This window comes from Carassius auratus, chromosome 16 (assembly GCF_003368295.1).
Source record: "Carassius auratus strain Wakin chromosome 16, ASM336829v1, whole genome shotgun sequence".
Classification (NCBI taxonomy): domain Eukaryota; kingdom Metazoa; phylum Chordata; class Actinopteri; order Cypriniformes; family Cyprinidae; genus Carassius; species Carassius auratus.
Window position 1 is genome coordinate 25,404,124 of NC_039258.1, and position 16,373 is coordinate 25,420,496.

Here is a 16,373-nt window from a genome sequence, read left to right on the forward strand (position 1 = left end):
AAACCTCCCGGACCGACAAAAAAAAAAAAAGAAAAAAAAAAAAATCAATATATCTAATAAAGAGCCTAGTACTAACAAGTACTAACGATCTAAAATACGTGAATGCAATGGAAATCTAAGACTGCCCATGTTTAAAAGCGATTTTTTTTTTAATCCGATGCGTGAGTACGGTTTATTAACTGAGGGGACGGTTGTTTTGTTTTTCTCCTACAGGTGACGTGCGTGGCTCTGTAGTAATGCTTGTGTACAATTTTCTTAACATGAAGACTTATTTTTGTGATTTTATTAAGCTCCCCTCATCCCACCCCGCGTGAAACCCCCCCCCCCCAAACCAACTGAGCGCAAACCACGCCCCCTACGCGAAAACCCCAACCCCCAGCCATGACTCAAGTCTCTAGCTCGATTTCATTGGTCAACCCTGCTACGTCACCTGAGAAGAAGTTTGGACGTCAATCAAAGTCGTTGATGGTTCCGTCGCTGACAAAGGGTAAACATTTCTTTTCAATAACATTTTATTATTAGAAGTATTTGTTGGCCTTTGATTTTTAAAATTATTATTAAAGTTTTCATTTTAACTTTATCTTATTCATTAGGTTCGCTCTCAGAAGAGTACGCATGTTTTGGCTGTGGTGAAGACCAAGCCGTACATCTGAAGGTAAAAATATGATCTCAATAAAAAAAAAAATAATAATAATAAATAAACCTTGTACCTTGACATATTTATATATTTTACCCAATGACATGACATTCGACATTCGATTTCCACCATAATTTCTTGTTATTTATATACAAAAAAACTATTTTAAATAATCTCATGATATTATTTAATACAGTTGTATTTTTCAGGGTAAATTATTACATTTTATAGGTATAGATAATCACATTATTATAAATTGTATTCATGGATCAAATGTAAGAATTTGAAATAAAAGTATTAATGAGATTAATGGGGAAAAGCCCTCTATAAAGGAAAAAAATAAATACCCCTGGATAAAATTTAAATGTCTCAGCTGATAGAAAACTGATAAAAATATAGCTTAAGAATAAATCATATTTGCAAACATTCAATCAAAGCTGAATTTTCAGCATCATTACTCCAGTCTTCAGTGTCATTTCATTAAAAAGATTATTCTAATATGCTGATTTGTTATCAATGTTGGAAACTGTTGTGCTACTTAATATTTTTTTGGAACCTGTGATACTTTTTTCAGGATTCTTTGATTAATAAAAAGTTAAAAAGAAGAGCATTTATTCAAAATATAAATATTTTCTAACAATATACTCTGCAATTCTAAAATTTGGGTTCAGTATTTATTAATTTATTATTATTATTATTATTTATTTTTTTATAAATAAAAAGTGTTATTCAGCAAGTTGTTTATTTAGTGTTAAATTAATTCCAAGTGATAGGAAAGATTTAAATTTTTAGAAAATATTTATATTTTGAATAAATGCACTTCTTTTTAACTTTTTATTCAACAAAGAATCCTGAAAAAAGTATCAAAGGTTCCAAAAAAATATTAAGCAGCACAACAGTTTCCAACATTGATAATAAATCATCATATAAGAATAATTTCTGAAGGAATATGTGACACTGAAGACTGGAGTAATGATGGTGAAAATACAGCTGCACATCACATAAATAAATGATAGTTTAATATATATTTAAGAAGGAAACTTTGCTTTATATTGTCATAACATTTTGCAAGATTATTGTTTTTTTTCTGTATTTTTTATCATCAAATGCAGCCTTGATGAGCATAAGAGACTTATTTAAAAGTCTTACTGATACCAAAGTTTTGAACAGCAATGTATACACACACACAACTGTGCAAAAGTTTTTGGCCACTAGTATTTTATTTTATTTGTTAAATAAACTTGGTTTACTGTTATGTGTCTAAACATTGGGCCATCTCATTTATAATACTAATGGGTGAATTTTCAGTTTGGTGGCTTCTTTTTACTTTTACCGAACTGGTTGCCTCCTGGATATAAATATCACTTCTGCACCTATCGTTTGTGCAATACAGAAGGTGACTTACACCTGGACCACACAAGTTTTGAGGCATCACTAAGAATTGCATTGACAGAAATTTGTGAAGTAAAAGAATGGGTGGGAAAGCTTAGTGAATCATCAGGAGTGAGTTGGAGAGTGGCAGTGACAAAACCAAATAAGGGACAACGTGTACTTTATAAGGTGATGTCAAATAATTTAATTAATCTTTACACTATATCAGTGTAAGACCATTAGTTACACTGAAAATAACTTTACAGTAAATTTTGTTAACATACAGAATTGTACTGTGCAAAAGGCACATTAGATTCTTCCCCCAAATTTCTAGACCATTATTTATATATGTATTATTTATTTTTCACTTTATTCTGCCAGTAAGTAATATCAGTTAACACTGACTTTTACCATTAATTGTAATAGTCCAGTGAGATTTGTATCCCTGTGATGGACTTGCTATCTGTAGACTTCAGTATTTTTATAACCTTAGGACAATTGAGATAGATGGATGGATCGATGGATTAATGGATTGATGGATGGATTTTTGTACACATAGGGGATCTGAAATCCTATGGTTCACACACAGATCAAATCTCACCATCATCTAGTCCATCTGGGATTGCATAAAGAGGTGAAAAAAATGGAGAGACACTATATCCTGTGGCAAAATCTCCAATACACTTGGAGAAATCTAACTGAAAATCTAAATAATAAAATCAAAAACAATAATAAAAAATGTATTCATGACATTATTTAATAAAAAATACATAAATTATGACATTATTTCTGAAAGCATCATCAATTTACAGCAATTTTCACAAATACATTTATCGATTTTTTTGCTTTGCAGGTTTATTTCTCCAAAGGTCTTGGAGATATTTGCACAGTATGTAGCGTGTCTTTTTTTTGTTTATTTGTTTCTTCATGGAATCCCTGTTGGACTGTTGATACTGAGATCAGATTTCTGTGTGGTCCATACTTTTTGTTGTTGGAATTGTTGCAATTTTCTCCCTGGAAGAAGAGATCACATATGTCAATGAGATGTTTTCCTGGACAACTAAAGGAGTAATAATAATAATTACAATTAATGGCAAAATGTACGTTTGGAGATAATTTTCTATGAGTAATGTAAAATATATAAATAACTAAATAAAAAAGTTAACATGTTTAAGATTTGTGCATACTTACATATTTAAACATTCATATTATGTCTATCTTTAGGCTCATTACAGGTGCCAGCACAATGTTTATAACCGATCAGACACGACTAATCAAAGGCGGCTATCAAAAAATACATGCTGTGAGGCAAAAATGGTTTGCACTCTGGTGAAGACTACAGACAAAAGGGGAGGAACTAGTAGGTGGGTTAGAAATGTCAAGATTGGATAAAATAAGTGCTTTTGCTTGCTTCTTTGTGCAATTTGTTTTTATTTTTCAGGAGCATTGATCCCCATATACCTACTTACCTAACTTCGGGGCATTTGTACAACGTACACAATCATGACATCTTTGTTGCGGAGGCACTGAGGCACAAGGATGTAGGGGTCAAGGCAATTGAAACCCTGACACATTGTTTGAGGTTGGGCACAGTCCAACCTCAGCTCTGGCTGTACTTAAAAGTGACCTGTTGGCTGAGCATGGCAACAAATATTTATATGTCTCAGCCAACCGTGCCATTTGCCCAGACCTTCAGTTTTGCTACAGGTATGTGAAATTTCACTTGGTGCAAATCAGTTGCTTTGACGAACTTATGTATTCAAGACAATTTTAATTTGCAGACTGTATCAGAAGTTCAAGAAGCAGGAGTTTGAAGAGCAAAGTGGGGAGGGAATGCTAGCGGCTTTGGAAAGGCAGGTAGAATCCTACAATGCAGCCTGTAATGACACCTGCGCCAAGCTTAAAATATCTTCAGCAGGAACACCACTTGTAGCCATTTGTTCCCCATTGATGAAACAAACACACAGTCTCTCAAATATTGGAGAAATGTGTTTTATGGATTCATCTGCTAACATGGACCAGGAGAACTGCAGGGCGTTTCTCCTCCTCACACACACCTGTGCAGGTGGTCTTCCTCTTGGGATAGTGATAACCCAGTCAGAAGATGAGAAGACAATTAGTGAGGGATTAGAGCTGCTGAAGACCTTACTGAAAAATGATGCCTTTTGTGGGCGAGGTGAGGCAGGCCCTTGTGTGTTTTTGAGAGATGACTCAAAGGCTGAGAAGGGAGCTATAGCACAGGTCTTTCCTTTAGCGCACAACTGCTCTGCATATTTCATCTTCTCCAAGCTGCGTGGAGGTGGTTGTGGAACAAAGAACACGAAGTTTAGATGAAGGACAGGCAGACAATGTTCAGCATAGTAAAAGACGTGGTTTATGCCAGGGAGATGAGTACAGTTGAATTACTCTACCAGCAAGCCCTTGACAACCCTTTGACCACCAGGTAGAGAAAATAGTAAGTAGTGTTACGATCCACTTTCCCAGTCTAGGGTTGGGAGTGGGAGTAACAGAGTAACTAAAGTTTATAAAGGAACGAATTAAAAAAAAAAAAAAACGTGGAGGAATCACATCAGTCCTCTGCTCCAGAAAATAAAACCACCACTTAGTAAGAAAATAAGTAATTTATTTATTAAGGGAAGCAACAAATGTCTTCAGGAGAGGGCCTGGCCAAAACAACAAACAAAACAGCAGCTGACTAGCAGGAGGAGTACTAAATAATCTATCCAAGTAAAAGAAAAGAAAATCAACAACAAAAGCTTTTCTCAACTCCCTCACTAACCAAAAACAGGGATAAACATGGAGTACAAAATAAAATGGCACCCTCTCCCTACGGCTTCCAATACTAATGATAAATCAAATAAAGTGAGTTACAATACCTCTTAATACCTTAACAGAAATAACAATAGAAAATAAATGTGCTACACTTTGTGGCTTCAACACACCACTTGTGCACAGGAATACAACTCAGTTCAAAACACGTAACAACTACTTGAACCTTACACCATCAAGGGAGGAACACAATGCAGGTCTGGAGCAGGGGAGAAGTGAGCCTCTCCCAAGCAGTGTTCCCTCTGCCCTTTTGTAGCAGCACCGTCTGCCCCACACTCTCGGATGACTACCACCTGTGGGCAATTTGACCTGCCTATCAATTAGAGAGCGGTAGAGAGTGAGAGAACACATATGATACATAAACACACCCCAAAGGGTGGGGAAACCTACCTCAACAATTAATAAAAACAACGACATACATCCTAGGGATGTAACACCCCCACCACCAAGAATACAAACCACAGTTTGTAGTAATCAGATTCACAATACCATATACCGTATAGAGGATGCAAATGTCAGAACAATTTCATGCTCTGGAGAGAGCATCTGCCATAACATTTTCAGCACCCTTCTTATGACGGACGTCCAGATTATATCCTTGGACAGCGAGAGACCACCGTAGTAATCGCTGGTTGGAACCTGACATACGGGATAGGAACACCAAAGGGTTATGGTCAGTGTACACAACGATAGCATTGGAGTTACTCCCTACATATACATCAAAATGCTGGAGAGCAAGTAATAAGGCCAAAGCCTCCTTTTCGATTACACTATAGTTCTGTTGTACTCTCGAGAACTTCTTAGAAAAGTAGGAAACGGGATGTTCAATATGGTACTCATCCTCCTGTAGTAGGACCGCACCAGCTCCTGTAGCACTTGCATCCACTTGTAAACTAAAAGGCAATTTGAAGTTTGGGGCAGACAGGACAGGGGCATGACAGAGCAGATCCTTAGCAGCCTCAAATGCAAGTTGACAAATCACCGGTCCATACAAACTTCTTGTTTGTACTAAGAAGGTCTGTGAGTGGAGAGACAACGGCAGAGAAATTGGGACAAAAACTCCGATAATATCCAGTCATTCCAAGGAAGCGTCTTAATTCACGTTTGTTGCAAGGCACCGGAAACTGGAGTATGGCTGAAATTTTTGCCTCAACTGGTTTAATCATTCCCTGGCCTACTTGCTTGCCCAAATACGTAACAACCCCTTTTGCCAACTCGCACTTAGCGAGGTTTAGTGTCAATGAAGCTGTGGCCAGGCGTTCGAAAACCTTTTCAATGGTTTTTAAGTGGTCGCTCCAGCTATCTGAATAAACCACTATATCATCCAGATACACTTCACTGTTTGGTACATCGAACAGTATTCGACTCATCATGCGCTGAAAGGTAGCAGGCGCATTTCGCATCCCAAAAGCTAGGACTCTGTATTGCAGAAAACTATCAGGGGTGACGAAAGCAGAAACTTCAGAGGCACGTTGAGTGAGGGGCACCTGCCAATAGCCTTTTAACAAATCTAATTTGGTGACATATTTTGCCAAGCCAATTCTATCAACACAGTCTTCCATTCTGGGTAGGGGAAAAGAGTCAGGTTTTGTTACGCTGTTGACCTTCCGATAATCAGTACAAAACCGAAAGCTATTATCAGGCTTTGGAACAAGCAAGCAAGGGGAACTCCAAGGACTCTGGCTGGGCGTAGCAATTCCATGATGCAGCATATACTCAACTTCGGTCTGCATAACCGCACGTTTCTGTGGATTAACCCTATAAGGATGTTGTTTTATAGGGGCTACATCACCAACATCAATGTCGTGCACACACACAGTTGTTCTTCCGGGCACATCACTAAACAGGGTAGGAAAAGTATTCAGTAACTGGATTAAATCTTTAGCCTGTTCAACGGAAAGATGACAAAGGAAAGGGGAAAGGTTTTTCAGAACAGCAGAATTCTTCAGAGGAATAGAGGGGATTGGGACATCAAAGCACATCAAGCCATCCTCCTCCAAGGAGTAATTTGCCACTACACCCACAGTGGCAATAGCGGCAGGTAGCGGTGGACACTCAGTCTGCTCTGCATTCACTTCATAGTGAGTTCTGTCTACATAGGTCTTAAGTCTGTTTACATGACACACACGACTCTTACATTTTCTATCAGGAGTAGCTACAAGGAAGTTGTTGTCATTTAACTTCCTTTCAACCAGGTATGGACCAGAGAATTTTGCTTGTGAGATGGAACCAGGGGTTGGAAGTAGAACCAACACAGAATCACCAGGGCGAAAGTCTCTTTTTACAGCCCTTTTGTCGAAACGCACCTTCATCCTAGTCTGAGCAGAGGAAAGATGAAGTTTGGCAAGACTTTGGGCTTTGTGCAACCCCTCACGGATAGAAGTGACATAATCATCGACAGGAACGGGTTTAGAACTTTGTTCCAACAAATGCTCGCTTAACAACTTCAGAGGGCCTCGAACTGTATGGCCAAACACAAGTTCAGATGGGCTAAAGCCAAGAGATTCTTGCACGGACTCTCTAATTGCAAACATTAGGAAAGGAAGACCCTCTACCCAATCTCTCCCAGTTTCCACACAATAACGACGCAGCAGTGTTTTCAAGGTTTGATGAAATCTTTCGAGAGCCCCTTGGGACTCAGGATGATATGCTGTAGACATTTGGTGACTTATGCCAAATGTCTCGAGAGCCTGTTTAAAAATTCTCGAAGTAAAATTTGACCCTTGGTCACTCTGAATCACTTTTGGCAATCCAAAAGTGGTACAAAATTTGAGCAATTCTTTTACAACAACTTTAGATTTCAATGTACGTATCGGAACGGCCTCAGGGAAACGGGTTGCAGCACACATAATGGTCAATATATACTGCTGTCCTGATTTGGCTTTGGGCAACGGTCCAACACAGTCAACAATTAAGCGTTCGAACGGCTCACCCACAGCTGGAATAGGGCACAGGGGTGCTGGTGGAATCTTCTGATTGGGTTTACCTGCCATCTGGCACACATGACAAGACTTACAGAATCTGGACACGGCTGACTTAAGAGCAGGCCAGAAAAAGTACCTGGTAATTCGCTGGTAGGTTTTTGTTATACCCACATGACCAGACAATGTATTTTCATGGGCAAGTTTCAAAACTTGTTGCCGATAACCAGCAGGTAAAACAATCTGCCGCACTTCCTGCCAACCTAAAACCTCTTGCTGGGGCTTCCACCTACGCATCAACAATCCACCTTCCCAGAAGTAACCCACCCCTGAATCAGATGTATGGGTAGCGCTGCTAGCAATTGATATACACTTGGCTAGGGAAGGGTCTGCTTTCTGTGCTGCAGCTAAGTGTTCTCTATCTACCTTCAGTGGGGTTTCAGGGTTTAATTTCTCACGAGCTACAGCAAGGTCAGGGACTATAGACAGGACACACTCCACTGAGTTAGGACCGTTAACCAAAAAGGAATCTGAGAGATCCACCATCTCCTCAAATTTCTTTGACTGGGCACGGGTAACGGCACAAGCGGGAAATGCAGAGGGGAAATTCGCTGCTAAATCAGGGTTGTTTGTGGTACTAGGTTTATAGGATACAACTGGCCTAGGAAAGACAGTGCCACCCGCAAGGTCATTTCCTAGTATCAGATCAAGCCCCTCAACAGGTAATTGTGGGCGCACAGCTAAGCTGACCGGCCCACTCACAAGGTCAGACTTCAGATACACAGTGTGAAGTGGTACATTCACACAGTGCATATTAATACCACGAATTAAGATGTCATTACCGGTAAACGAGTCAGCGGAAAAAGGCAAGACGGTTGCAGATATGAAGGACTGGGCTGCACCAGTGTCACGCAAGATTGTTACCGATTTACAACTAGAATCGGGAGATAGAGAAACTGTGCCTTTAAACAAGAAAGGCTGATAACTCTCTTCACCAAGAGAGCTCGCATTACCTAGAGTTTGTACTATTGCTACATTTTTGAGTTTGGAGGACATCCTTTTCGGTTTCCAAGCCTTACAGTCTGAAATTAAATGGTTTGGATCAAGGCAGAAAAAACAGACACGCCTTTCTTCACCACTCGCAAACTTACGACCAAATTTAGACTGCATCTCAGTTTTAGACGGGTGCACAACAGGCGAGTGCACAACCGGTGGGGCAACCAAGTTTTCTGCATGCATCAACGAAAGTTTGGCAGATGTGTGGGCTGAGAAGACATTTCTGTGTGTCAGCACAAACTCATCTGCCAACACTGCAGCACTAGCTAGCATCGACACTTTTTGTTCATTTAAGTGAACAACGATCTTTGTAGGAATACAATTTTTGAAGTCCTCTAACAAGATTAGTTCCTGTAAGTCCTCCAAGGAAGTAACCTTGCTAGCCAGACACCACTTTTCAAAAATAACCCTTTTCTCTCTCACAAATTCAACATATGTTTGGTTGACTGTTTTCGAATGAGTGCGGAATTTCTGTCTATAGGCCTCAGGGACAAGTTCATATGCTCGCAAAACTGCAGACTTAACGATGTCATAGTCAAGAGAGCTTTCGATAGGAAGGGCAGAGCAAACTTCCTGTGCTTTCCCCGTTAGGCTACACTGGAGTAACAGAGCCCACATATCTTTTGGCCATCTCAACTTACCAGCAACACGTTCAAATGCAACAAAGTAGGAATCAACCTCCGTCTCTCTAAACGGAGGCACAAGTCTTATGTACCAACTAACATCAAAAGTATCACTGGAGGGTGAATGGGAAAAGTCCTGCGTATCTGTACTGCCAGAAGATTTTAAAGGTGATGAGACGGATGGAAGCCTAGTACGCGGGGATGGAACTGGCTTTTGAGCTAATCGCTTTGCTTCAAGATCCAGTTTACGTATTTGGATGTCTCTGTCAGCCTGAGTCTCTACTACACGAAGCCTAATCATTTCTGCCTCACATTCTTGTTTTTTAATCAAAAGCTCCATTTCCTTTAACTTTAAGGCAATCCTAGGATCATGAGACCCCACAGAGCTGAGATTCACATTTTCAGCTGCGGTTTCCACTACCTCCTCAGACTGAACTGCAACACCACCCTCAGAATCCTCTGGCAAAATACCAGCATCTACCAATTTCCCAAACAGGTCATCCTTCAGCACTTGTTTTGTAACATCTTTTCGAATATCAATATGGAAGAACTCCGCCACCAAAATAAGATCTTTCTTAGTACAACGATTAAAGGCCTCTGTTGTAGGACAAAGAGTAAACTCAGTAAAGTCAAACTCCATTATGCCTATGACTGCAACACTTTCCTCCCCACCTACAGTCGAAAACAGTCAAACAATTTGAGAGAAAGAGCACTTACCAATAGACAATTAAAAGACGAGCGGACGAGCCCCCACTTGTTACGATCCACTTTCCCAGTCTAGGGTTGGGAGTGGGAGTAACAGAGTAACTAAAGTTTATAAAGGAACGAATTAAAAAAAAAAACGTGGAGGAATCACATCAGTCCTCTGCTCCAGAAAATAAAACCACCACTTAGTAAGAAAATAAGTAATTTATTTATTAAGGGAAGCAACAAATGTCTTCAGGAGAGGGCCTGGCCAAAACAACAAACAAAACAGCAGCTGACTAGCAGGAGGAGTACTAAATAATCTATCCAAGTAAAAGAAAAGAAAATCAACAACAAAAGCTTTTCTCAACTCCCTCACTAACCAAAAACAGGGATAAACATGGAGTACAAAATAAAATGGCACCCTCTCCATACGGCTTCCAATACTAATGATAAATCAAATAAAGTGAGTTACAATACCTCTTAATACCTTAACAGAAATAACAATAGAAAATAAATGTGCTACACTTTGTGGCTTCAACACACCACTTGTGCACAGGAATACAACTCAGTTCAAAACACGTAACAACTACTTGAACCTTACACCATCAAGGGAGGAACACAATGCAGGTCTGGAGCAGGGGAGAAGTGAGCCTCTCCCAAGCAGTGTTCCCTCTGCCCTTTTGTAGCAGCACCGTCTGCCCCACACTCTCGGATGACTACCACCTGTGGGCAATTTGACCTGCCTATCAATTAGAGAGCGGTAGAGAGTGAGAGAACACATATGATACATAAACACACCCCAAAGGGTGGGGAAACCTACCTCAACAATTAAAAAAAACAACGACATACATCCTAGGGATGTAACAGTAGACAGTTAGAGGTAGCTTAAATATTTTAGTAGTACTTCTGATGCATTTACCCTCCCGAGGCCTATTCTGAGGGTTTTATTGTATTGTATTTATTCTTTACAATTTCTCTTGTTACCCATGACAGATCTGACCTATCTACAGAATCTTTACAGTCGACGTGAGAGTTGGGCTCTCAGTTATAGGAGGGACTTGCCAGCACGTGGCAACCAATAACTATGTGGAGGCTGCAATGCGTGTCTTGAAAGACAAAATACTTCATAGAACAAAAGCATTCAACCTGCCTCAATTATTCAACCTTTTTATTACCTGACTAGAGATGTACTATGAAGCACGTGTGACAGACGTTGCTCTTGGCCATTGGGAGGCATTCCACCGGTCAAGATTTCTTGCTACATAAAGTAATATCAAAGCATCTGATATTTCTCAGGTAAAATGTAATTTTTAATTATGGGTCATTAAAAAAACTTGTTGGTTAATTTTGCAAACGGTTGTTTCTCAAAATGCGTTTTTAAGCCTTGTGTTTTCATACTGTCATCATCAACTGTCAAAGTTAAACTCCAATAAGAATACAAGTACAGAGGACATATGAAAATTATCTGATGTAAAAAGCAAACATTTGTTGTTTTGTTTTACACAAATTTAATAAAGTGATAAAGACCTAGATAAATCCTGCAGTACTTTTTATTGGTATATTTAAAATAATCTTAACATCGACAAAGCTTTTAGTAACATTCAATTTGTATACACATTCACAAATACATGAAGCTAAATAAAAATATTTAAAATAAAATAAACAATAATGTAATCCAGTGTTGTAGTAGTTAATAACATCGGTGAAGTAATATGTAATTTGTTGTCCTGTAAGTTGAGCAACCAGATCACTGTGCATCTTGATTCTCACAAAGATGTGTTCTGTGTCCTAGTGTCCTTCCGAGTTAATTCTTTCACGAGTTCACACTTACATACAATTGGGAGGGTAAGATTTAATGCGTATTTGGCGTGCTGTCCGGAGGGAGGGCTCCGAGCTCGGAGTTCGGCCCGAACCCAGAGTACTCCCCCCTACCCTATGTAAGTGGTTTAGGATTAGAAGTGTGGAGAAGGGGTGGTGGGGGGATGCTGCGAGACTGTCAAATGAATTGAGGTGAGACTGCTGTATATATACACCTCTTACCATTGATTGCTGAGTGCTCTCCACCTGTGTTAATTATCTGCTCGTGCTTCTCCCGAACTTTGTTAATAAAACATCATTTCACGAGTTCACACTTACATACAATTGGGAGGGTAAGATTTAATGCGTATTTGGCGTGCTGTCCGGAGGGAGGGCTCCGAGCTCGGAGTTCGGCCCGAACCCAGAGTACTCCCCCAAAAAGCTAAATAGCAGAGGACAGCCGCCGAACTAAAAGACCCCCCAAATGAGTGCCGCGTTTGGCGTGCTGGCGTCTCTAGAAAGGGTCTGAAAGTTTGGCCAGTGGGCCTGTGGTGGCGGCTCATTGTGCCTGGACTGATAGGCCCTGCCGACTTGCAACGGGGACCGATCAGGCGTTTTATTTATTTATTTATTATTAGTATTATTATTAGTATTATTACATTTTATTTATTTATTTATTTATTTATTTATTTTTATTTATTTATTTATTTTTTTTTTTTGGACAGAAAGAGAAAAACAGGAAAGAGAGAAAATGAGAGCTTGACCGGGAGATTTTCTCACACTGCGTCCGCTGTGAGACCAATGCTCGCTGGACGAAAGAGAAAACGTAAGTGCTCTACCGGAAAAGTTCTCGCTTTGTCCGCTGTGAGACCGAATGCTCGCTGGACAGAAAGAGAAACAGAAAAGAGAAAAATGAGAGCTTGACCGGGAGATTTTCTCACACTGCGTCCGCTTTGAGACCAATGCTCGCTGGACGAAAGAGAAAACGTAAGTGCTCTACCGGAAAAGTTCTCGCTGCGTCCGCTGTGAGACCGAATGCTCGCTGGACAGAAAGAGAAACAGAAAAGAGAGAAAATGAGACCTTGACCGGGAGATTTTCTCACACTGCGTCCGCTTTGAGACCAATGCTCGCTGGACGAAAGAGAAAACGTAAGTGCTCTACCGGAAAAGTTCTCGCTTTGTCCGCTGTGAGACCGAATGCTCGCTGGACAGAAAGAGAAACAGAAAAGAGAGAAAATGAGACCTTGACCGGGAGATTTTCTCACACTGTGTCCGCTTTGAGACCAATGCTCGCTGGACGAAAGAGAAAACGTAAGTGCTCTACCGGAAAAGTTCTCGCTGCGTCCGCTGTGAGACCGAATGCTCGCTGGACAGAAAGAGAAACAGAAAAGAGAGAAAATGAGACCTTGACCGGGAGATTTTCTCACACTGCGTCCGCTTTGAGACCAATGCTCGCTGGACGAAAGAGAAAACGTAAGTGCTCTACCGGAAAAGTTCTCGCTGCGTCCGCTGTGAGACCGAATGCTCGCTGGACAGAAAGAGAAACAGAAAAGAGAGAAAATGAGACCTTGACCGGGAGATTTTCTCACACTGCGTCCGCTTTGAGACCAATGTTCGCTGGACGAAAGAGAAAACGTAAGTGCTCTACCGGAAAAGTTCTCGCTTTGCCCGCTGTGAGACCGAATGCTCGCTGGACAGAAAGAGAAACAGAAAAGAGAGAAAATGAGACCTTGACCGGGAGATTTTCTCACACTGCGTCCGCTTTGAGACCAATGCTCGCTGGACGAAAGAGAAAACGTAAGTGCTCTACCGGAAAAGTTCTCGCTGCGTCCGCTGTGAGACCGAATGCTCGCTGGACAGAAAGAGAAACAGAAAAGAGAGAAAATGAGACCTTGACCGGGAGATTTTCTCACACTGCGTCCGCTTTGAGACCAATGCTCGCTGGACGAAAGAGAAAACGTAAGTGCTCTACCGGAAAAGTTCTCGCTGCGTCCGCTGTGAGACCGAATGCTCGCTGGACAGAAAGAGAAACAGAAAAGAGAGAAAATGAGCTAGTTCGAAGTGCATGCGCGAAATATTTACAGGAGTCGCCAAATAATTTTTTGATTTTTTATTCACAGATTTGTAAACTGGACATACAATGCGGGCATGAGCACCGCCACAGAAATTACAGATGTGCATAAACCGGCAGCGCGCTCGGTGACATTTACCCTTGTTAAAATGGTTACAGGGCTGTCGGCTTTCGTCGAAGGGAGAATCCTGGTTTGCGTGGGTGGTTGCTGCCCGAGGCACGTAGCTGGTGGATTTAGCGGTGTTTGTTCCCTCGTAGGGAAGAGTCGAAGGGTTAACCTGCGGGCACGATGCGGTTGCGTGCGTAACTGACCTGCAAACTGCGCAAGTGATGTTTTTACAGCCTAAAAACACTCTGCTGTGGAGATCGGAGTCGAGTGCGCCCCAGTATGCGCTTTGATTCCACTGTGCGACTCGCACTGCACTTTTTGCTGAAAATAGTTTATGGTACGTGTAGAAATGCCCACCCCCATAGGACAGCGCAAGCTCAGCTATGATTGCTTGATAATCGTTCAGTTCGCGCCGCCTGTGGGGGAAAGCTGAACAGATGATTTCAGTGAAACGGGAAAAAGCAATTGCAAACTCAGGAAATGAAAGAACGCGAGATGAGTGTGTGTTTGTATTTTTTAGGGTAACTGAAAAATCACCGCAATCTATACGGCGGTCTGGTTCCGCTGCGGGGAGTAGAGGGAGAAGAGAGGAAAGATCTATGTCCGCACCTGATAAGATCTGTGCTCGGATGCTTTGGGATACCGGTGGTGGTTCCATGACGACTGCGTTGGATGGCACGGGCATCGGAGTCGCTGTGAAGAGAGAATAAGGTGATTTATTTTGTATGAGAGAGCTAGGAAGGGTATGATCCGGGGCTGCGAATGTCGGCGGCGGCCTCACGCTTAGATGACCTGCTGTGGTTTGAAAAGGAAAGTTAGTTGGAGGGTATGACGAACAGGGAGCATAATAATTTGAAGCGTGGGCTTGAACTGCAAGCGGAGGCGGGCCTGCGCTTGTTTGAGCTACTGGAGCCGCAGGCCACTGGAAGTGGGCGGGGTTATAACCTGGTGGGTAGAATTGTTGGTATCCTTGGGTCTGTGCTGGTAGCAGCGATGGCCTCGCGCTAGTGTCTCCAACGGGGGCTGTAGGCCACTGAAAAGAAAAAGGGTTATGTATAGCAGGATTATGAAACTGAGTGGCTGTGGGGGGGCCGCTGGGCCTGGCTGCATGCGGCACTGTGGCAGCAGAAACCGTGGTGGAGGGCTGGGCCTCATCGGGAGGTGGGTGTGTACCTGCCATGGCGGAATCTGGGGCGCGGCCTAGGCTCGCTGAAGACCGGTTTCTGCGGCTCGATGGGCGAAGCGAGCCGGATCCTGTGCGGGAACACGACGGTGGTAGCTGGGCAGGCGAATTTTGGGCCCTGCGGGCTTTGCTCTGCCTGTGGGTCGTTTTTGGAGTCGACTGTAGGGAAACGTACAGATCATACAGCTCCGCTTTGTTCATTTTTCGCGAAGCCTGTATGTCTGAGTTGCCGAGCGCTTCCCTCAATCCAGCTACGGTCCACTTCCCGATAGGTGGGATCGTCGGGACGGCCGAGCGGTAGGAGGAGGCCGGGGAAGAAGGTGGAAGCCTTGCCGGGGGCGGTGAAGACTGGCCTCGACGTCTTGGTGAGCGTAGGGCTGTTCGGGCCGGTGTGCGGCCGCGTGAAGAAGCCTGGGGCTCAGGTGCGACGTCCGGCGTTGGAGGGATGGTCGTTGGACCGGCGGAATGTGAACGTGCATCCTTGGTGGTGTTTCCGTTCTCATCAGATGAAGAGCTCGATTGTGACATAATGGCAGAGCTGGAACCAAAAGCTACTAACTGCTGCGAGACTGTCAAATGAATTGAGGTGAGACTGCTGTATATATACACCTCTTACCATTGATTGCTGAGTGCTCTCCACCTGTGTTAATTATCTGCTCGTGCTTCTCCCGAACTTTGTTAATAAAACATCATTTAAAGCAGTGGTTCCCAACCTTTTTCAGCTCGCGGCCCACACAACCACACACATGTTTGCGCGGCCCACTTAAATTAAAATTACTGATCCCGCTATTGTTGGGTTTATAACTAAGTACTCAGAAGCTAGATTGTTAACTGTATTTATTGAATGAACTAGGGCTGTGCAATATGGACAAAAAAAAAATTATTTAAGAATTTACGCAGCTCAAATAATAAATAGTAAAGTAAATTACTCTATGGACCCATTACAGGTACCAACGAGTAAATTACTGTCCTCCGACAATACTCCATTGCATTACGTCACATTATATTGTGAAATGTACACATATTCAGGCGGATACCAAGGATTTATGCATTAACACACACATACGCACACACTGACTGCCTTATCTA

The 16,373-nt window shown here is 42.0% G+C and overlaps 1 pseudogene; it reads left to right on the forward strand.

Annotated features, from left to right (window-relative positions):
- The first annotated feature begins 11,320 nt into the window (after window positions 1-11,320).
- LOC113115644 (uncharacterized) overlaps window positions 11,321-16,373 on the forward strand; it is a 55,478-nt pseudogene continuing 50,425 nt past the window's right edge.